The 23,446-nt window shown below is 45.0% G+C and overlaps 1 pseudogene across 1 annotated transcript; it reads left to right on the top strand.

Annotated features, from left to right (window-relative positions):
* Positions 1 to 762: 762 nt before the first annotated feature.
* On the top strand, positions 763 to 23,435 carry LOC308164313 (non-structural maintenance of chromosomes element 4 homolog A-like; annotated as a pseudogene). The gene is made up of 16 exons: positions 763 to 958; positions 1,490 to 1,570; positions 2,427 to 2,557; positions 2,803 to 2,954; positions 3,343 to 3,442; positions 4,275 to 4,360; positions 4,479 to 4,573; positions 4,767 to 4,815; positions 5,363 to 5,445; positions 6,210 to 6,272; positions 17,246 to 17,403; positions 17,547 to 17,671; positions 17,977 to 17,984; positions 21,037 to 21,194; positions 21,338 to 21,462; positions 23,428 to 23,435. The product of its transcript is annotated as a non-structural maintenance of chromosomes element 4 homolog A-like (transcript).
* Positions 23,436 to 23,446: the final 11 nt, after the last annotated feature.

The raw sequence follows: 23,446 nt of genomic DNA, 5'->3' as shown, positions 1-23,446 counted from the left end.
CGCAAGTCGGCAACCAATCAAAATGTTCTGATTTTTATTTTGAAACACGGAAATACATTTCAACGTTGTTGAAAATCACAACACAAACTCGCTAGTCAAGCCAAAATACTGCGACGCAATGGATTGAGTGAGTAATCGGGGAAGGGGCGCGTCGTCGGTGTGACGCAGAAGCATAAATCCGTTTATTATTTATTTTGTTTCATTGAAACAAAGATTGATTATTGTATGTATTAAATGTTTTGGAAGGTCCAAATTCAAATATTTCATGAGTCATTATTTGAATTTGCAATGGGAACGTATGTTAAGCCAGAGAGACTGGACAACAGGGTGACATTCACAGGTGTGCAGACTTGAGAAGGTGAGGTACAACATGCACTGGAGCCCGCGGCCACTGCCGCGGCCACACGACTAATCGCGACTAATCGAAAAAACAATCGACAGATTAGTCGACTACCAAAATAATCGTTAGTTGCAGCCCTAGTCTGAAGGTTGCCTGTTCGATACTTGATTTATTTATTTATTTTTATTTTTACATTTAACCGAAGCCTTCATGCAAATCGATTTACAATATATATATATATATATATATCTGTCTAGGTGAATCACCGTGGCATTCTTAATCCAACATCCACCACAGAAGGGTTAGCTACACTTCTTTACTAATCCAAACGTTTCCCCCCCCCCCCCCCCCCCCCCCCATCACGTCTCAGTTTGGAAGAGGAAAAGAGGTTAGAAGACCACAGAACACCTAATTCGTCCAAGATGAGCCGGAGAGCAGTAAACAGAGGTGAAGAGTCCATGGCCAGACAGGATGGGAGAGCGGAGAAGGGCGGAGACACAGGTGGTGATGATGATGAGGCAGGATGCAGTCCGGTAGACATGATGGATGATGGTGATGACCTGGCTCGAAGGAGTGAGATCCGGAGCAAGTACCGAGACCTCATCAGCACGGTTCAACGTGAGTGGAGGACACTTAAGCAATATCACACGAGAGGGAGTGTGTTATACTGAATATCAGCACGGCTGTGATTCGGTCGTAGGTACGAGGCCGCAGACCTCGAGTGTGATATTGCTTTTATACAACAGTTCTACAGCGCGATTTATTAGTTAACAGTAATAAGCGACAACAGATTATGATTTGTTTGTTTATTTAATCATAAAAATAAACAAAAAATAGTTCCGCAACTGAACTTCAAATGGACGGTTGCCTAGTAACCTGAACACAAACATGTAGTCTAATTAACGGTCATTTAGTAGAACATCTGTGCGGCGGAGTGATACATAGTTAAAGGTCCCAGTGCTGTTATACTGTATATCAGCACTCATGGAATGCCTCTTGTCCAATCAAATTACTTGGTCGGAACTAACTGTTGTATAAAGCATGATAGTCTTGTTTAGGACTGCCATATTTCCCCCACTTTGTGTAACTATTTTTGACACCTTTCAGGGATACTGAGTTGGCTTGACCATTGATTATATCTGTTCACAGAAAACCGAGAGGACATGTTGAAACCCAAAAACAACAAACTCACTGAGGTTCTGGAGGAGGCCAACAAACTTTTTAAAGAAGGTATGCTATGATAAATATTCTCTCTCACCTTTCTGCATAAGGCATGGGCCGGAGTCCAAAATTGTGAAGTTCATTTTCGCCCTAAGTATTTTATCGACGGTCTCTTTTACGCCATGGAAAAGGCAGAAACCAGAATGAAGAAGAAGTAAACAATGTTAGTGAGCCCATCTGTTCGGTACATGATAGATCTATTTTGGGAGTTGCACTTGAATTATGAAATGCCATCGTCGCGGAGTAAGTGGCTTTGTTCAAGCCTGTTTTCTATTGTCAAACATTGTAACCTCAGGGCTGTGGTTATAGTTTCTAAATAATGTGCATTATCTTTACTGTTCAAAGAAACAACTTCACCTGTTTATTTGTGTGCGTCTCTCGTCTATCTTGGTTTACTAAACTTTATTTAAACCACACAATACCAACGATGGCATCAGTGATGTTAGTCCAGTGAATGCAAGTAAACTGTTTGAACCTTTTTATCTTAGTGAATAGAGTTTACCCACCTTGCTTTGTGTGCTATTTGTTTTAGGGTTTTCCAACCTATTCAATCCATGGTGTTCAGGGTTTAACCTACTATATTAAAAAAAGGGGGGTCACATGTAGAAACTGTTGAAATTCCTACACTGTTCATCTGATTACCCTCAAATTACCCTCAATCAATGCTGAACGTCTGCACATCTTGATTGTTTCATTTCAAGTCTATTGTGGTGGTGTAAAGAGCCAAAATTATGAACGTTCTGTCAGTGTCCAAATATATATGGACCTATGAACTGTATAAGCAAAGTGCCTCTTCCCACCACCTTTCACAGTCCATTTCCCCTCCTGCTTTAATAATGACGTCGCTCTTTGTTTTCCCTCACAGTTCATCAGCCCCGGGAGGCAGTGCTGGATGCCCAGCTCCTCATTCTAGCAACAGACCTTGGCAAAGAGAAGGCCAGCCAACTGCATGCTGGGGGATCTACCTTTGACCCGGCTGCCTTCACTGAGAACCTTGTGAGTCAGAGTAGGAGGTGGTGGAGGATGAAGATAGTAGTTACTCTGATAGAAATCATCTCTAGTAATCTCCCAGAAGCAAAGTATCTTTGTCAGGGACCATATCATTGTATCTGCATTTAACTAGCCAGATGTCAGGATGTCTATTGATATGGTTGTCACAAGTCTTGTCAAATTTGCTTGTTCAGGACTTTGTATAAGTCTGATTGCTGAAACACTGTTTGTGTTTTGGATGGATTACCCAGCTCTCCTTCATGGGGCTGAATCGATTGGAGGATGAGGAGGAGGAAGCAGAGAAGGATGGCGCAACCGGCGGCTACCTACCCGCTGATGCCTGGCAGAAGTTGGCTAAGAGAGCAGAGTGCTGCTTCAGGACAGCCCCGACCTTCCACTACATGTGAGTGTCTCCTTCTCCTTCACCTCTTTGTGAGGATCGAGACAAAGGTGTCTACCGTACTGACCAACATGTGTCTTGTTATCCGACCAGCATATAAACCTGACTCAATTGTCACCCTATGTTCAGTCCTGAGCCTTCACTGTCGTATGTATCTGTATTTACCTGAGTTTCCTAGTAAAGTACCTACGTTTTGGATTATTGTGAACCTTGACGCCTGCGTTATTGCAGCACTTGGGTACACACACACCACTCCATCTCGTTATGTGCATGGAAGAAATTGATCAAGTTGACTAATAATAACTAATTGTTATCGTCTTGGATGATTTTCCCCTGTATTTTTGCATGGAGAGTATATCTCTGATTAATCCCAGTGTCTGTTTTCTACCAGGCTGGGCTCGTTCCCGGCAGAGCCACCTCCACCAAGGCAACGGGTAGAGAGGCAGAGGAAGGTGCCCGGCCAGGAAGCCAAGAGGACCATGCCCATGCAGGTCTCTGTACTTCACACACTCAACATATCGTGGCGTTAGAATTATAAGGTTCTATCTCCATTTTTGTCAAAATTGAGTTTTTTTACATAATCTGATCCATTAGGTGTTTATTAAAGCCTGTGTGGTGTTATTTTTAAAATGTTGACATTTTTGAGTTAGTAATTCATAAAATACAAAGGTTCCATCTGACAAAACATAATGGAATGTAAAAACTTTGACGCTCAATATCTCTGAACTACCGTAGACGGAGATAGAACCGTATAATTCTAAGCTCACGATTTGTGTTTGGAGGATAGTGATGTTACCTAATTTATGTATTTTTTAGAGGGGGGGGTCTACGTCTCATCCAAGTCACATGATGCGTGAGCTAACATCTTCCTGTCTGCTAAACTCCACTGCTGTTGGAATAACGTTTAGCTTCAGGCAGCTAGGTACAAGTCCAGACAGTGTGGAGTATCATTGTTAGACCACCATTAGTGCTATCTATTTATAGCACCACTATAACTCGTGCTACTAGTTATATATCACATATCAGACTCCATCTTTTGGCCAGCAACGGTAACTTTTCCACCTACCTCAAATCTATGGACCGCTTTCAAATAAACACAACAACTCTGTAAAAAGCAAAGGAGCACAACACTTTCTGGTAGCTTTTTAGTCATACGTTTGAATACCTAATTGTTACCAATTCACACACGGTGTGGCGCTACATCATTTGTGGAGGACGACATGTTTACACTTGTTTGTCATTTTAAGTGAGGTCACCCAGAGTCCAAGATGGGGGAAATAGGTCATGTTTTTTAACTGTAGTTTGCTTGACTTTATCTTGCAGTTGATGAACTTTGAAGAATCCCACCAGGAGGCAACTGAGAAGGAGGTAGAGAGGATTCTGGGATACTTGCGAAGCTACTGATGACCGTGAGTTTTGACTGTTGTTTTGATATATATTATATTGTATTATATATATCGACTTGATGTTTACATTTAAGTTAATAATTGTATATCAGATCGATAGCCGTTGTGTCTCTCTTCACAGCGACATCACCTATCTCATATTATGCGTTTGTGATCGATCCCAACTCGTTCTCGCGGACAGTGGAGAACATTTTCCATACGTCTTTTCTGATCAGGGTGAGTGGCTTATGTTTGATAGGTATAGTTATCAATCGATGGGGGGGGCAACCACCACTGCAGCACTGCTACTCATTTATGAGATGCAGATAGTACTGTATATACATAGGGAGATACAACTTTAAGATTCCTACATTTACTATTACATAGCCAATGGAAGAATTATTGTATTCCTATATTTTGTGTTCCTTAGGATGGTTTGGCAAGGATGTACCTGGATAACGACAAGTTGCCTTGTATCGGTAAGAAAAAAACTACATTTCCCATCACACCTTCCGTACGCATGTGTATGAGTCTTTAATGAGTCATAAATATGTGTGCAGGTCGTGAGCTTAGAATGATAAGGTTCTAGGTCTATCTCCGTTTAGGGTAGTTCAGAGATATTGAGCGTCAAAGTTTTTACATTCCATTATGTTTTGTGAGATGAAACCTTTGTATTTTATGAATTACTAACAAAAAAAAATCAACATTTAAAAAATAACACCACACAGGCATTAGTAAACACCTAATGGATCAGATTATATAAAAAACTCAATTTTGACAAAAATGGAGATAGAACCTTATAATTCTAACGTCACAAGGTGTTGTGGTTGTATTAGCCGCCCTGGTAGGAGTAATATCTGTGAGGTTTCATGTTTACGAGTCCTGTTCTTGATGTTGCTTCCTTCCCATTATTCTGCAAGAATTATCTCAGGTTGTTCTGCAGGAATAACAGGTCGTTATTAATGTGAGTGCATGTGATTCAATAATACTGGGTCATTATTAATGTGAGTGCTTCATGTGATTCAGCTCCTGTGGAGGAAGGGGAGGTGGAGGCTGGAGGGTCGTCCACACAGCAGTGTGTCATCTCCATCAGCCGTAAGAGCTGGAGGGTGAGGGATGCTCTAGCTCTATACCCATCACTCTAGCTCTATACCCATCACTCTAGCTCTATACCCATCACTCTAGCTCTATACTCATCACTCTAGTTCTATACTCATCACTCTAGCTCTATACTCATCACTCTAGCTCTATACTCATCACTCTAGTTCTATACTCATCACTCTAGCTCTATACTCATCACTCTAGCTCTATACTCATCACTCTAGCTCTATACCCATCACTCTAGCTCTATACTCATCACTCTAGCTCTATACCCATCACTCTAGCTCTATACTCATCACTCTAGCTCTATACTCATCACTCTAGCTCTATACTCATCACTCTAGCTCTATACCCATCACTCTAGTTCTATACCCACCACTCTATACCCATCACTCTAGCTCTATACTCATCACTCTAGCTCTATACCCATCACTCTAGCTCTATACTCATCACTCTAGCTCTATACCCATCACTCTAGTTCTATACCCACCACTCTAGCTCTATACCCATCACTCTAGCTCTATACTCATCACTCTAGCTCTATACCCATCACTCTAGCTCTGTACCCATCAGACCCTTTGTATCTTACTCACTAAGCTCATCTATCTCACACACCAAACATCATATTTTTGTTCATAACTTAAAGGACTTTTTTAATGCTCTTTTTCAACAAGTTAATATAATTTATGTTCACACATTTGACAACCAGCTGATTGTAAAAAGGTTGTTTTATTTGATGTCATCTCATGCTTTGTTGTTTTCTGTCTCCTAGGAACTCATTGATGTCTTTGACATAACGGAGCCCTTAATCCATGCTCCAAGCACACAGGCTCAGGCAGATTGAGGCATCAGAATCTGTTAATACAATTTTTTGGGAAATGTTCATTTGTTTAGTTCTGACCTTTCTGAGCGACGATAATTAATATTTTCTTAGTTAATTCACAATTATTTTTTTATAGCACGATCATTTCTATGTAGGATAGATAATTTATAATTTGCGATCTGAAGAAGAGAATATAAGAAAAGAAGAATTTTATGTTCATAGAGTTGTATGGGTCAAAGTTGAAAGTTCGCCACAACTATCGCATGCCCTGCGTTCGCCTACAATGGCTAAACATCATCCAGATTTGATCTTCTGCAGAAAACAAGCCGGTGTTGGTAAGGTCTTACATTTTAATTCAGTAGATGTAAGCGCATTGATAGTGTCGTATATTTCTGTAGTATGTATGATCTATGTATGAATATGTAGTATATTTTAAACACACACACATACCAGGGCATGCAAGGACATGATGCCCTCTAACAATGAGGGTTCTATGGCAACCAGATGACCAACAGGGACCTCTGGGGGTTGGGCAAAGACACACATACACGCTGGCCCCTCCCCTCTGGAACGAAACGGGGAGAGAGAGAGAGAGCGTTCTCTTTCCAGCCCAGGTCCACGGGGAACAGACGTAATGTATATATCTGCCTGTAACTGATTAAATTGTCTTAAACTCAATATCTGTTCTTTGATTCATAATCAAGAAGAAATACTCAACACATGGCGAGCCTAGCAACGGAGTCTAAAAAAGGGAAATCTACGTTTGAAAACTTAAGCTGAAGCCACAGCTCTGAAGACGGTAAGAACGAAAATAGCGCTATTTTCTGTTTAAACTGCGAGGGGCGCGTGTACAACAGCTGTGTTTTCAAGCATTTTCTTTGAGACTAAAACAACCTTCAACTTTAAGGTTTAAAGTAAAGTAACTTGTTGGAAAAGGAAACACATCTTTCATAGTCTTTAAGCCTGGGTTGGTGATAAGGGCCGAATTTGGTAATTCGTTTTTTGGTGTAATATTGTGTTAAGATATTAGTTGAGTAACTAATAGATATTGTTTGGACGGTATTACGGAATATCGTGAGTGTGTGTGTAGAATTGTGTTAGTGTAAATGGACTGTGTAGTCTATTTTGTATTGTAGCAGTGAAAAACATACTCTTTGTCTGTGTGAAAGGACGCCATTAAACGGAGCAAGAACACGCACGCTCGGGCACGCGCGCAGACACGCGGACACACAGGGCCTTTAGACATCTCTGTGAAGAGACTGTGGAAACGTGAATACATTGTAGAATATTTGAATGAGATAAATAATAGTTTAACTGGATTGAAAGATAATCGTGAAGTTGTTGTGTCGTGGAAGATGGCATTATTGTGGAAAAGCAATGTTATGTTGTAAAGATTGATCTGGGAGTCCACGGCGGGTTTCCCCTCATAGGAGAAGGACAAAGACTAGCCCCTCCTTCCCCTACTCCATTTTACATGGAAGAGCTGGCGCATGCGCAATCGATGCGCGTTAGCCGGAGCACAGCTCCATCTGCTGGCCAAAACACGACAAGACATTTTTAAAACATTGGCTCTCTGTAAATTGATGAAATACAACCCTCCTTCATTGATGATGTTTGTAAATGATCGTTATATATTACTTTAATTAATTTAATTAATTACAAATTGATTGAATTAATTATTCAGATCATTTTATTTTTCTGTTTTCACAAAACTTTGATCAATTGTTTTGTGACAATCTAATGATATGTTGATAATAGCTAATTGACTTCACAGGTTTACATCAATGAAGTGTCAATGAATAATTCTAACTAATCATTCATTCAAGTCGATTTCTTTACAGATTGTAATTAATAATTAATCATTCATTCCTTTCAAATAACAAGTCGATTTCTTTACAGGTTGTAATTCATATTTGTAATTTACATCTTTTATTTTAGTTAGGTCATGTCCACAGCTTTTGATTAGGAATAGCAGAATAGTTTGTATTGATAATTAAGCAGTAAAAGGGTTTTTGTAAATCAGTGAATACTTAGGTGTTGACCAACCTTTGTGATTTAATAATTGTGTTGACCAGAACTGTAATAAGTATTGAATGAGTAATTAAGTGACACATATTCATAAACAATTAGGAAACACATTTAAGTATAAAGTACTTACACAGAGATTAGATTTAAGTTAATACTGCACTGACATACACAAGAGGCAAATCTGTTATTCTGAGTTGCAGGGTTTTGTGGGGACGGTTAATACAGTTATATTGGACTAGCATTTGTTTAGCAAACAAGGCAATAGGAAGGTGGGTTGTGAGAAAAGTACACCTTATAGAATATTTTCAGCATATTGAGCAGTATAAATCAATCAGCTTAAAATGGGAGCAAATTCAACGAAGGTGTTAAAAGATATTAGTGAGGATAGTGGAATATTGGCAACTTTATCCCCTATGGCTATAGTGGAAAAAATGAATCCTCTTGTTAGGGAAATTAGCAAAATGTCAACGAAATGGAATAGCCGTTGGGCATACATTGAACAGCCGTGGCCGAAAGAGGGCAGCCTTAATTTACAATTAATTGCAACATTGGAGATACTTATCAATGTACACAAGGCAAATCAGAAAGGGAAAGATAGGTCAGAGAAACGCAAGTTAGAATTAGACATCTTAGACCTCTTTAAGGTAGAGGGGCAGAAAGTAGCATCAGCTTGGAATGAGAAAACAGCTCACATGAATCCAGAAAAGAAAAATGAATTGGCCAGAACACTGGAACAGAAATTGAACATTCCATTCACAAACATGTGTCCAGTCTCCAGTCCCCCTCCATATGCTAAGGCAATGAAGGACCATTCCCAGAAGAAGAAGAAGGAGCCAAGGGGAAAAGGGGACGACAGGAGTGACGAGGAAGATGACAGCGAAGATGGCAGTGAAGACTCAAGTGATGACGACAATGCTGATGAAGGCTACAACGCTCGGGTCAGGAAGATGATAGTCACAGCCGAAAAGAAAGGTGGGAGAAGACGCCAAGAGAGAGCGGAAAGAGAGGAAGGAAGACACCACAGATGGCTGAAGGAGCAACGAGAAAGAGAGGAAGAGGAAGATTGTCATCAAATGTCATCAAATACATTAAAGAACTGTCCAGTGCTGATTCGGGGTAACAAGATGGAATATCATCCGTGGCATCATACAGATCTGTCTGAAGTGATCGAGAAACTCCCAGTTCTGGAGGAGGGAGGACATTCGTGGACGCGAGAGGTCGACGTGATACTGACAGGAACGCAGGCCGCAATGGGAGACCTGAAAAGACTCTTAGCTTTTATTGCAGGATTGGATACAATGCAGGAAATATTGATGAAGGCAGGACTTCATAGATATATCAATACATCAGTTTATGATCCAGAGCTCTTCGCAGCAAACAGAGGCAAACTGTGGAAAGCAATCAGAGAGACTTACCCTACTCACATTCACCCAGACAATATCATTGTGAAGCCACTGGGGGGAGATGAGAATCCCCGGGGTTTTGTGGCCCGTGTGCACTCTCAATGGAGAAGTGTGACAGGGAAGGACGCTGAAGATAACCCCTTAGAAAAATCCATAATCAGGGAAAAAATACAAGAAGGGCTTCCTACCCCAGTTAAGGATAAGCTAGCAGAAGTGGTGGGGCTACGACACATGAACAAAGCTGTTTATATAGACCACGTAGCTCATCAAGTTGAGTTATATCGAAAGAATATTCAGATACAGAAGGCAGAAGACGAAGAATCACTCAGAATATTGACTCATGTGCAATTGACTGAAAGCGAGAGGAACATAGAGGGAGTGCAGGCTTTAGCCCCACAGCAACAGCCACCTGGAGTGCAGACTGCTACTTACCAGTCCTACTCACAGGGGCCACAAGGGGGGTATCCTGCTACTTACCAGTCCTACCCACAGGGGCCACAAGGGGGGTATCCATACCCACAAGGGCCACCAGGGGTGCAAGCGGTTCCATACCAGATGTACAACCAGCCTGGCCAAGGACCACCACCAGGGGGATGGACAGCAGCAGGGAAGAAGATGCTAGAACCGTGTTACCAATGCGACCAGAATGGACATCTAGCCTGTACCTGCTGCAACAGGCCCCAGGGGGGCGCAGGGGGGAGCCAAGGAGGAGGATATTGGCCTCCTACTACACCTGCTCCAGGAGTGATGAACCCTTACGGAGGCCCAGCAGCTGGCCTATAGGGGTGCCCGGAAGATCCGAGTGGGAGGTGCCAGCTGGTGGTGACAAAGAAGCCTGAAGGCGCCACGCACCTCCCTATGTCTAGAGAATATGTGAAGACAATCGGATTTGAGGGAATTAAACAGCTGATTCCTACAACTGAGCTTGTAGACTTAGAGTACAAGGGACAGAGAGCAACTCTGTCAACACTTGTGTCAGAACACACGCCAACAGGGCTGCTAGGGAGAGATGCTCTATGCCAATTGAACTGTACAGTAAAATGCACACCTGACGGCTGTCAGGTGACGGTGCCATCCGGTGTTCAGATTCCATCGACGGCCAGAGTGATTAAGCATAGAACAGACCTACAAGCTTTGCCTTTAAAGGGAGCTGATATAGAATATTGGGTTGATGGGTCTTGTTACGGGGTAGGAGAAACTTTGTGCGCTGGGTATTCCTTAGTTAAAGCACAGAATTCAAAGTTTATTGTAGAACAGGCTGAGGCAGTTCCTCAGCCTTGCTCAGCTCAGTTGGCTGAGTTGATTGCCCTCACAGAAGCATGCAACTTGGGAACCGGACGGAGAGTGACAGTGTACACCGACTCTGCCTATGCACATAATGTTTGTCATTTTAATGGAGCTGTATGGAGGGGGCGGGGTTTTAAGAGAACTGATGGTACGCCTATACAGCATCACGCACAGATCATGAAGCTGTTACAAGCCATGATGAAGCCAAAGGAATTAGCCATAGTGAAGTGTGCCACACACAGGTCTGACTCATCACATGTCACACAAGGTAACAGGGCTGCAGAAGATGCAGCCAAAGCCATTACAGGAGCAGACAAGGCAGGTAAAGGTCTTCTGGTCACACATGAAAAGCAATTACAGGGCATGGTCACACTTGAGGATTTATTGATGTTACAGAGTAGAGCAACTATGTTAGACAAGAACGTTTGGCTAGCAAGGGGGGCAAGTCAGGATGACACAGGTCTATGGAGGAATCATGAGGGGTTGGTTGTAGCACCCTCAGATTTAATAGGCATGTTAATACGGGAAGCTCATGGATTAGCACATGTGGCTAGGGGGGAGGTAAGACGCAAGATCACCAAGGAATATGGGTTTTGGAGTCCATATTTGATGGAACAGATTGACCATGCTTTAGGTCAATGTGGGGTCTGTTGGAGAAACAACATCAGAGTGGGTACACCAGTGGTGTCTGGGCATATCCCTACCCCAATAGGGCTACGGGTGGTGGACAGGGGGGTGGATGTACAGAGTAGGCAGGATGTTGTGCCAACAGGTGCCGAGGTCCCCAGAGAACCTGAGAAGGAGGAGCTACGACGAGATGCTGTGGTGTTGCCTGAGCCAGTGGCAATGCCAGTGTTACAGCCAGTGACATTACCGGCAGTGCCTGAAACCGAGGGGACAGTGGAAAGCTGTCCAGATGCCAATGAACCAGAAACCAACGAAGCAGAGAGTGTTGACAGTCTGGAGGTCCAGCCTGGGAGTGTCCAAAGCCTGGACACCTGTGCTACTGGGGATGCTGGCGAGTGCCTGCATCATGCTTCAGATGATGCTGAGGGCGACTCCCCAGACCTTGATCAGCGTGGGAGGGGACCAGGCGGCTTCCTGAACCTCAATGACACTGACGGACGACGACCAGTTAGGAAAAGATTAAAGACTATGAATAGGGTAGTGAAGCAGCAGATCAAAGGGAACGACGGGAATGGACAGCAGATGATAGCATGGCTGGAAACGGTCTTAGGGGCATGGGAAACTTATTTTGCTAAGATAGGAGCACCTATTATAGCAGACATGATTTTTGACTTTCTTAGGAGGCAGGGCCTCATTGACTGTTTTTGGAAAATCAGTCACTCAGTCCACGTTAATGAACTTTTCAGAAGACTAGTCCTCACCTGAGGTGAAGATCTATGCATTAATGCATTCCCTTTGTCCTATGCTTACTGTTGGAGAATTATGTGTTATGATAACTGAATGTCATTATTTGTGTATTGTTTGTTTGTTTCTATATCGTGTGATTGAGGTCAGTTGAGAAGTGATGTGGTGGTTATACAAAGCTAGGAGAGAGGTTCTGTTCCTAGCGCAACGAAAATGGAAGCTCCTGACTATGAAAGTGTTATCAATCTGAGACAGCGGTAAAGGCTGTTCTCCAACTGGGTACAAGTGCTAGTAACCTCTGACCCTGACGCTTCAAGGACAAAGAAAACATCGGTCGTTGGAAGTTTCTGTATTGATTTGTGCATGATGAACTGTGTTTAGTTTAATTGTGATTGTTATTTTCAAAATTCTTTTTATTATTGGTTGTTTTCTATTTTTTGTTTATGATATCTTTGGTTCCTAATACTGGTCCTGGGTTGGTCTGTGTTATTGTGCTTCTTGTGTTGTGTGTTGGTGTAGTTTTTCTGTCTGTTGTTGTTTATTTTTTTTTTATTTTTTTTTGGGGATGTTTTGTGGGGTTTTGTGTTTTTGTTTTTGTTTTATGGTAGTTTAGTTTCGGAACACCCTCTGGGTGGTCCGAGGGGGGATGTGTCGTATATTTCTGTAGTATGTATGATCTATGTATGAATATGTAGTATATTTTAAACACACACACATACCAGGGCATGCAAGGACATGATGCCCTCTAACAATGAGGGTTCTATGGCAACCAGATGACCAACAGGGACCTCTGGGGGTTGGGCAAAGACACACATACACGCTGGCCCCTCCCCTCTGGAACGAAACGGGGAGAGAGAGAGAGAGCGTTCTCTTTCCAGCCCAGGTCCACGGGGAACAGACGTAATGTATATATCTGCCTGTAACTGATTAAATTGTCTTAAACTCAATATCTGTTCTTTGATTCATAATCAAGAAGAAATACTCAACAATAGTGTGTGGTATTTGGCAATGGTCGGTCGAAAGAATGTTACCACAGAGAAGGAGAGAACCAAACCAATCTGTCAATTGTATTGTATTTTTATCTTGTTATTAAAGTTTGGACTGTTGTTTGACGTTTAGCAATTCCGGGTTTTTGTTTCAGTTTAAAGGGTTAGCCGGTTTGTTATTTTTCATTCATGATAAACGTGTACCGTGTGGCAGCCCTCTCACTATGTGCTGTGGCCAGACGTTTTCCACAGAACTTTTTTTCAACACTTTCATTTTTAAAGGTTTGAACATTGATAAATTTACCTTCAGTATCATACACGGGGAAGAAATTGATACATCATTTATTTGCATACATCTAGCCTTGCTTTTCCCGCTTTGACACACAGAAACACTAATATTATTAATTTCTATCCTCCCGCTATCCTTGTTCTGCTCAGACTAGCAGAGATTTTGTATGACAGCGATCTGACCAGTGTAACCCTAACCCTGTATGAGGAGAAAAAACTAAGCACATAGGATAATTACATTGGAGTCAGATTATCAATATTAGACATGTTTTGCTATCAACAAAACATAGCCAAAAGTCTCTGCCAAACATTCATGTGAAAACTGATATTATTATATTTGCTCTACAGCCTGAGTCAGTTCAACCATTCTTCCTGTTCTAAAATGGTCATTGTATTCCTGCTATTTTTATGCAATAAAACGTATGTCACCCCATTATTCTATCCAGACTGTTTGAGAGTCTAGTTTCCTCCTTGTAGCTACAGTATCAGTGCACCCAGGTGGCAGGCTGCAGGTTATGATGTTCTCCACATGAGGGCGCTGGTGATCCCACTGCTTTTCCATTCCATGGAGTGGAATGTTACTGTGCTGCTACACAGCTGGATACATTCATCAATAATAGGAGGCCTTTCATATAAATAAAAACATTGGAAAATATAACAGTTTTTTATACTGCTGCTGAAACAATTCGGAGTGCCAGATGTGTGATAGTTTCAACCACTGAATAGGAAATATTCTCATGAAGTTCTGGATTCGCCAATTCGCTTTGTGTTGTGCTGACGACAGTTGACCACCAGATGGCGCCGTGCCTAGTGTTTCTGCTATATGGCCGTGATGATAGCGCCCTCACGTGTTCATACATTAGTATTGCAGTGTATCTGTTACGTTCTACGTTCGCTAGGGAGAAGAAGAAGTAACAAAGTATTACTGGTGTTATGTAACAAGGAGTTTTATTATAGCAAGGATAAATTAAAGTCTTATTGGTATTGAGAAAAACAGAACTGGAGTTACAACAAATGCTTCAAACAAAAATAAACAATAAACTCATCCGTGATGGTTCTTTAAACAATAATTACTAACAGGTTTCTAACACAAGGTATAAACTAACAAGTATCAAACTAACAAGTATCAAACTAACAAGTATCAAACTAACAAAGTAGTACAACAAAAGAATGGTGGGCACACAGCTCCTGCTGCTTTCATGTCAATGTCTTTTAAATGATGTGGCCTCTGATGATTGGCTGGTTTGGAGTTGATCGGCTGGAGTTGATTGGCTGGAGTTGATTGACCACTGCTGGAGTTGATTGGCAATTATCAAGGGGGGGGGGGGGGATCCTCTGGACTGGACTTATCTCCTATGGCTGTTAAAGAGACATACACACAAACACACAGACAACCAGGCTACTCATAGCCGTCACAGTATCAGATGAGTGCTACGTAAACGCATTTAAACAGTATTGTTCATTCAATGTACATTGTTTTGATCTCAATCATTCTAAATAAATAATGTTAACTCATTCATAAAGACAAGTGTAGTGAATCCAGAACCTGAGATAAGGAGATCAGCGAGAGAGAGAAAGCCTGTTTGAGTGTAAAGTCTGTAGTAGGATCTACCAATGCTCACTCAGCGACGCAACAGTTTGCCAAACACTACAATAGTGATGCATGGTGGTGTAATTATTTTGCCCAGTGCAAGTCATGTATGCCTATAGTATCACTCTTTCTGCCCATTGATTAATTTGTATAAATGTTGTTTAGTTTGAGGAAGTGCACGGGGGCGTGACAGATGATTGAATGAGTGAGAGGAAACCACAGACACCTGTGGCAGAGTTGGCTGTGTGTTTGGAGAGCGTGCGACAATGACGTATTACTATCTTGTTATTTAAGTTTGGACTATTGTTTGACGTTTAGCAATTCCGGGGTTTTGTTTCAGTTTAAAGGGTTAGCCGGTTAGTTATTGTTCATTCATGATGAACGTGTAAAAGACGACCAAAGGGTGATGTCGTGGTTGGGTGGAGGGTGGTGATGTTGTGGTTGGGTGGATGGTGGTGATGTCGTGGTTGGATGGAAGGTGGTGGCATTGTGGTTGGGTGGAGGGTTGTGGTTTCGTGGATGGATGGAGGGTGGTGGTGGTTTCGTGGCTGAGGGGAGGATGGTGGTTTCGTGGCTGAGGGGAGGATGGTGGTTTCGTGGCTGAGGGGAGGATGGTGGTTTCGTGGCTGAGGGGAGGGTGGTGGTGTTGTGGCTGGAAGGCTGTGGTTTCGTGGCTGGGTGGAAGGTGGTGGCATTGTGGTTGGGTGGAGGGTGGTGGTTTCGTGGCTGGGTGGAGGGTGGTGGTGTTGTGGCTGGGTGGATGGAAGGTGGTGGCATTGTGGTTGGGTGGAGGGTGGTGGTTTCATGGTTGGGTGGAGGGTGGTGGTGTCTAATATTTGTAAACACTTGTAAATATACTTTTCGCGAAGGCAATAAAGCCTTTTATTTAGGATTGGTGGTGTCGTGGCTGGGTGGAGGGTGGTAGTGTCATTGCTGGGTGGAGTGTGGTGTTGTCATGGTTGGGTGGAGGGTGGTGGTGTCATGGCTTGGTGGAGGGTGCTGGGGGTTCGAGGGTGGTGGTGTCATGGCTGGGTCGAGGGTGGTGGGGTTGGAGGGTGGTGGTGTTGAGGGTGGTGGTGTTGTGGTTGTGAATGGGTGGAGGATGGTGATGTTGTGGCTGGGTGGAGGGTGGTAGTGTTGTGGCTGGGTGGAGGTTGGTGGTGTTGTGGCTGGATGGATGGATTGAGGGTGGTGGCGTTGTGGTTAGGTGGAGGGTTGTGGTTTTGTGGCTGTGGGGAGGGTGGTGGTGTTGTTGTGGCTGGGTGGAGGTGTTGTGGCTGGGTGGAGGGTGGTGGTGTTATGGCTGGGTGGATGGATGGATTGAGGGTGGTGGCGTTGTGGTTAGGTGGAGGGTTGTGGTTTCGTGGCTGGGGGGAGGGTGATGGTGTCTAATATTTGTAAACACTTGTAAATAAATATACTTTTAGCGAAGGCAATAAATCATTTTATTTAGGATTGGTGGAGTCGTGGCTGGGTGGAGGGTGTTGGGGTTGGAGGGTGATGGTGTCATGGCTGGGTCGAGGGTGGTGGGGTTGGAGGGTGGTGTTATGGCTGGGTGGAGTGTGTTAGGGTGGAGGGTGGTGGTGTTGTTGTGCCTCGGTGGAGGGTGGTGGTGTCATGGCTGGGTGGAGGGTGGTGGTGTCATGGCTGGGTGGAGGGTGTTTGGGTTGGAGGGTGGTTGTGTTATGGCTAGGTCGTTGGGTGAAGGGTTGAGTGTGTTAGGGTGGAGGGTGGTGTCATGGCTGGGTGGAGGGTGGTGGTGTCATGGCTGGGTGGAGGGTTTAGTGTTTTAGGGTGGAGGTTGGTGGTGTTGTGGCTGGGTGGAGGGTGGTGGTGGTGTTGTGGCTGGTTGGAGGGTGGTGGTGTCATGGATGGCTGGAGGGTGTTGGGGTTGGAGGGTGGTGTCATGGCTGGGTCACCGTCCATAAAAGGTGTGAGTGTGTGTGTGTACGCGTCTCTGTTTGTGTGCGTGTGTGTGTGTGTTGACCAACCTTTGTGTGTGTGAGCAAACTTGTAACGCCCCTCTCCCAGGCCTCTGGAGTGGATCGAGGAGCAGAAAACAGGGGCGTTCCTAAGTGTGTCCTAAAGGCTCAGAGGAGCCCCCTGTCTTCCTGGAGGTGCATTACAACAGCTGCCCCAACAGCACACACTCCACTGCTGCTGGTGGGCAAGGGTGTCACCTTCGACAGGTAAAACACACACACCTCCTTCTTCACCACCGCCATCATCTTCACCCTACCACCACCTCCACCACAACAGACATCACCTTTCAGGCACTCACTCATACCTTGTCCACCCTCTCTCTCCCTTTCTCTCTGCTCTCTGGTGGCAGCTGTAGGATCTCTCTGAAGCCGCCCTCGGGGATGGACGCCATGAGGGCTGACATGGGAGCTGCCGCCACTGTTTGTGCGTCCATCGTCACGACAGCAGCCCTGAACCTCCCTATCAACGTCAGCGGTGAGCTTGTGGACTCCAGTTGGACAGAGTATTCGATTTTGTAGTGTGTGAGTGTGTGTATGTATGCAAGTGGAGGAGGTGTCTGTATGACTGTATGTCTGTCTGTATGTCTGTGTGCATGTCTGCATGTCTGCGGAGGAGGTGTATGTATGTAAGTGGAGGTGGTGTCTGTATGTATGTAAGTGGAGGAGGTGTATGTATGTAAGTGGAGGTGGTGTCTGTATGTATGCAAGTGTTACAGACTTGTATGTATTGTATTATGTCCTGTGTCTGTTTTTGTTTTCATTCTGTCTGTCTCCCCCTAGGTGAAGTGGTGTGCATGTGGTTCCTCCCCTGTTGGTTATTGGGTCCTGTCCATCATCGTTATCTCGTCAGCCCTCACCTGTGTTCAATCAGTTGTCATCCAAACCCAGAAGATCATCTCCTACTTAATGTGTGTTTTGTCATGTGTAGCGAGAGAGGGAAGGGGTGGTGTTTTGTTTGACTAGTTTGTTTATAATCTGTTACCAGAAATTGTTTCTTTTGTTCATAGCTGTGGGTTTAGTGTGTTGATGGACCCCTGTTTTCTCTTTTCTTCCCCACGGGAGAAGGGCTAGGTAAGATACCCTGGGGTATACATTACATCACGTAGATAACCGCTGTCTAAAAACATTAGGTAAGATGCGAGCGGGTGTCACGCCCCGTAGTTCTGTAGCAGGTAGTTTAGGTTCCGGGTAGGTTAGTTAGTATGTGATATAGGTAGGTCAGAGGTGTAGGGAAGAATAGGGCTGTGTTTTGTTGTGACACCGTTCGCATGGTCCTTCTCCTACCCTTTGTTAATCCCCAGTTGTTTTTGGGTCATTGTTAATGTTATATGACTGTTGTCAGTAATATTTGTAAACACTTGTAAGAGGGTGGTGTCATGGCTGGGTGGAGGTTGGTGATGTTGTGGCTGGGTGGAGGGTGGTGATGTTGTGGCAGGGTGGAGGGTGGTGATGTCGTGGCTGGGTGGAGGTTGGTTGGGTGGATGGATGGAGGGTGGTGGTGGTTTCGTGGCTGAGGGGAGGATGGTGGTTTCGTGGCTGAGGGGAGGATGGTGGTTTCGTGGCTGAGGGGAGGATGGTGGTTTCGTGGCTGAGGGGAGGATGGTGGTTTCGTGGCTGAGGGGAGGGTGGTGGTTTCGTGGCTGAGGGGAGGATGGTGGTTTCGTGGCTGAGGGGAGGATGGTGGTTTCGTGGCTGAGGGGAGGATGGTGGTTTCGTGGCTGAGGGGAGGATGGTGGTTTCGTGGCTGAGGGGAGGGTGGTGGTGTTGTGGCTGGGTGGAGGGTGGTGGTGTTGTGGCTGAGGGGAGGATGGTGGTTTCGTGGCTGAGGGGAGGGTGGTGGTGTTGTGGCTGAGGGGAGGATGGTGGTTTCGTGGCTGAGGGGAGGATGGTGGTTTCGTGGCTATGGGGAGGATGGTGGTTTCGTGGCTGAGGGGAGGATGGTGGTTTCGTGGCTGAGGGGAGGATGGTGGTTTCGTGGCTGAGGGGAGGATGGTGGTTTTGTGGCTGAGGGGAGGATGGTGATGTTGTGGCTGGGTGGAGGGTGGTGTTGTGGCTGGGTGGAGGGTGGTGTTGTGGCTGGCTGGAGGGTGGTGGTGTTGTGGCTGGGTGGAGGGTGGTGGTTTTGTGGCTGGGTGGAGGGTGGTGGTTTCGTGGCTGGGTGGAGGGTGGTGGTGTTGTGGCTGGGTGGATGGAAGGTGGTGGCATTGTGGTTGGGTGGAGGGTTGTGGTTTCGTGGCTGGGGGGAGGGTGGTGGTGTCTAATATTTGTAAACACTTGTAAATATACTTTTCGCGAAGGCAATAAAGCCTTTTATTTAGGATTGGTGGTGTCGTGGCTGGGTGGAGGGTGGTAGTGTCATTGCTGGGTGGAGTGTGGTGTTGTCATGGTTGGGTGGAGGGTGGTGGTGTCATGGCTTGGTGGAGGGTGCTGGGTGTTGGGGTTGGAGGGTGGTGGTGTCATGGCTGGGTCGAGGGTGGTGGGGTTGGAGGGTGGTGGTGTTGAGGGTGGTGGTGTTGTGGTTGTGAATGGGTGGAGGATGGTGATGTTGTGGCTGGGTGGAGGGTGGTAGTGTTGTGGCTGGGTGGAGGGTGGTGGTTTCGTGGCTGGGTGGAGGGTGATAGTGTTGTGGCTGGGTGGATGGAAGGTGGTGGCATTGTGGTTGGGTGGAGGGTTGTGGTTTCGTGGCTGGGGGGAGGGTGGTGGTGTCTAATATTTGTAAACACTTGTAAATATACTTTTCGCGAAGGCAATAAGCCTTTTATTTAGGATTGGTGGTGTCGTGGCTGGGTGGAGGGTGGTAGTGTCATTGCTGGGTGGAGTGTGGTGTTGTCATGGTTGGGTGGAGGGTGGTGGTGTCATGGCTTGGTGGAGGGTGCTGGGTGTTGGGGTTGGAGGGTGGTGGTGTCATGGCTGGGTCGAGGTTGGAGGGTGGTGGTGTTGTGGTTGTGAATGGGTGGAGGTTGGTGTTGTGGCTGGATGGATGGATGGATTGAGGGTGGTGGCGTTGTGGTTAGGTGGAGGGTTGTGGTTTTGTGGCTGGGGGGAGGGTGGTGGTGTTGTTGTGGCTGGGTGGAGGTGTTGTGGCTGGGTGGAGGGTGGTGGTGTTATGGCTGGGTGGATGGATGGATTGAGGGTGGTGGCGTTGTGGTTAGGTGGAGGGTTGTGGTTTCGTGGCTGGGGGGAGGGTGGTGGTGTCTAATATTTGTAAACACTTGTAAATAAATATACTTTTAGCGAAGGCAATAAATCATTTTATTTAGGATTGGTGGAGTCGTGGCTGGGTGGAGGGTGGTAGTGTCATTGCTGGGTGGAGGGTGTTGGGGTTGGAGGGTGATGGTGTCATGGCTGGGTCGAGGGTGGTGGGGTTGGAGGGTGGTGTTATGGCTGGGTGGAGTGTGTTAGGGTGGAGGGTGGTGGTGTTGTTGTGGCTGGGTGGAGGGTGGTGGTGTCATGGCTGGGTGGAGGGTGTTTGGGTTGGAGGGTGGTTGTGTTATGGCTAGGTCATTGGGTGAAGGGTTGAGTGTGTTAGGGTGGAGGGTGGTGTCATGGCTGGGTGGAGGGTGGTGGTGTCATGGCTGGGTGGAGGGTTTAGTGTTTTAGGGTGGAGGTTGGTGGTGTTGTGGCTGGGTGGAGGGTGGTAGTGGTGTTGTGGCTGGTTGGAGGGTGGTGGTGTCATGGCTGGCTGGAGGGTGTTGGGGTTGGAGGGTGGTGTCATGGCTGGGTCACCGTCCATAAAAGGTGTGAGTGTGTGTGTGTACGCGTCTCTGTTTGTGTGTGTGCGTGTGTGTGTGTTGACCAACCTTTGTGTGTGTGAGCAAACTTGTAACGCCCCTCTCCCAGGCCTCTGGAGTGGATCGAGGAGCAGAAAACGGGGGCGTTCCTAAGTGTGTCCTAAAGGCTCAGAGGAGCCCCCTGTCTTCCTGGAGGTGCATTACAACAGCTGCCCCAACAGCACACACTCCACTGCTGCTGGTGGGCAAGGGTGTCACCTTCGACAGGTAAAACACACACACCTCCTTCTTCACCACCGCCATCATCTTCACCCTACCACCACCTCCACCACAACAGACATCACCTTTCAGGCACTCACTCATACCTTGTCCACCCTCTCTCTCCCTTTCTCTCTGCTCTCTGGTGGCAGCTGTGGGATCGCTCTGAAGCCGCCCTCGGGGATGGACGCCATGAGGGCTGACATGGGAGCTGCCGCCACTGTTTGTGCGTCCATCGTCACGGCAGCAGCCCTGAACCTCCCTATCAACGTCAGCGGTGAGCTTGTGGACTCCAGTTGGACACAGAGTATTCGATTTTGTAGTGTGTGAGTGTGTGCAGTGTGCGAATTAAATCACGGTGTGCGGGGGAGCCCAGGGATTAAAGCAAAAAAAAAAAATCTCCTGACGGAAAAAAAAAAAGGCCAAATCGGGGCCGGTGGCTTTCCGTGCGCAAAACGCGCGTGCGATTTTCCGTTCTACTAATGCTTTGACTTTTCTTTCGAAAAATGTGAATACATTTCCGCGTTGTCGAAAATCAATGACACATCGCTAGTCAACTAACACGGCTTGTTTTGTGAGCCTGCTAACAATGTAAAGTAGTGTTGTAGTTAACTAGGTAACAATGTAAAGTAGTGTTCTAGTTAACTAGGTAACAATGTAAAGTAGTGTTCTAGTTAACTAGGTAGCAGTCCAATCCATTTCGCTGCTGTATTTTGGCTTGACTAGTGAGTTTGTGTTGTGATTCTCAATAACGTAGTTTCACCCTTTTCCATAGTTTTGAATAATACATGTGTGGACTGACGATGTAGCGCAGCCTAACTTATTCTAATAATTATTTAACATAGTTTTATTCTGATAATGATTCCCCCCTCCTCCCAGACTTACAAGGTCACATTATTATTGGATTGGTTGTTTGGTGCAGGGTGAAGTTAGCTAAACATTTAACCTGCTAGCTAGCAAGAGAAACGTCACTCTCCAAAGGTCAAAAGAGGAAAGTTGACGGTGAAAACAGGGCATTTAAAGAGGAATGGACAGCGAACTATGCGTTCATCCTACCTGGTTTCATCAATGCAAAGCCGTTGTGAGAGACTCGCATTTTCCGTGCTCACAATGAATGTTCCCTTCCACCTATACATGCGAGTCGTCCTTTTCGTCAATGAATGTGATAAAAACGCGCTAGAGGAATCGATTGGTGCATAAAAACCTTGAGAACTGCCGGATTAAAGTGACGTCCATAATAATAATAAATAATAATAATACATTAGACTTATAGCACTTTTCTAGACACTCAAAGACGTCCATATCACCAGATAGCCAACAAATAGTGACCGATGGGAGATGCCAGTTTTCTCATTAAGTGAGATTTAATAGCCTAATATTATTTTTTCTATTTTTAATGAATGGCTCATTGTAATTATTATCCCTAGTAATGTAGCGTGTTTGCTCTGTCATTAAATGTTTTTCAGGAGCATAGGCTAAGCAGATTCAGCTTTTTTTTTTTTGCAAGTTACTGTCGCATAGTTGTAGCCAATAAAGGCCTATATGTAGGCTATAAAGGCTATTATATATCATTTATATACCTAATACCAACATCAAAATAGATTGTATGCCTCTACAAATCATATTACACAAGGTAAAATCCGTCACAACTTGGAATAAATCCATCGCAATTTAGAATATTTTAGAGCTCCCCCAAAATTTCACAAACCATGTTTCCAGGGGAGCTCATGTCACCACTAGGGGAGCTATAGCTCCCCGAGCTCCCCCTTATTTCGCACCCTGAGTGTGTGTATGTATGCAAGTGGAGGAGGTGTCTGTATGTCTGCATGTCTGCGGAGGAGGTGTATGTATGTAAGTGGAGGTGGTGTCTGTATGTAATATATATTATAGTATTAGTGGTAACACGGATGACGTCGCAAGTAAGTAGCAAGCTGGCTCCAATTTTGAGGCAAATGTATCGTAAAAAGTCGTAACGCTCTATGTAAAGCCAATGTATGTGATTCCTAACTAGCTACATTAGAATTTTCATTTACAAATCATTATTCGTCTAACTAAGTCATTGGTAGCTAGCTACATACTTTGTGTTATTGTTATTCTATTAGCCTACTAAAGTAGCTAGCTAGTATTTAAAATTTTGTTGTTGCGAGATAATACGGAGCTAGTTATCTGCACTTGGAAAGTGTGTATCAGGACTGACATGTTGTTCTTTTTTGCTGTTGTGTTGACATGTTTCCCCATTTAGCCTGGTAATGGACGATAGT

This window comes from Nansenia antarctica, assembly GCF_963989245.1.
Source record: "Nansenia antarctica genome assembly, chromosome: 8".
NCBI lineage: Eukaryota > Metazoa > Chordata > Actinopteri > Argentiniformes > Microstomatidae > Nansenia > Nansenia antarctica.
The sequence above is the reverse complement of the archived record's forward strand: the minus strand, read 5'-3'. Positions and strand labels throughout refer to the sequence as shown.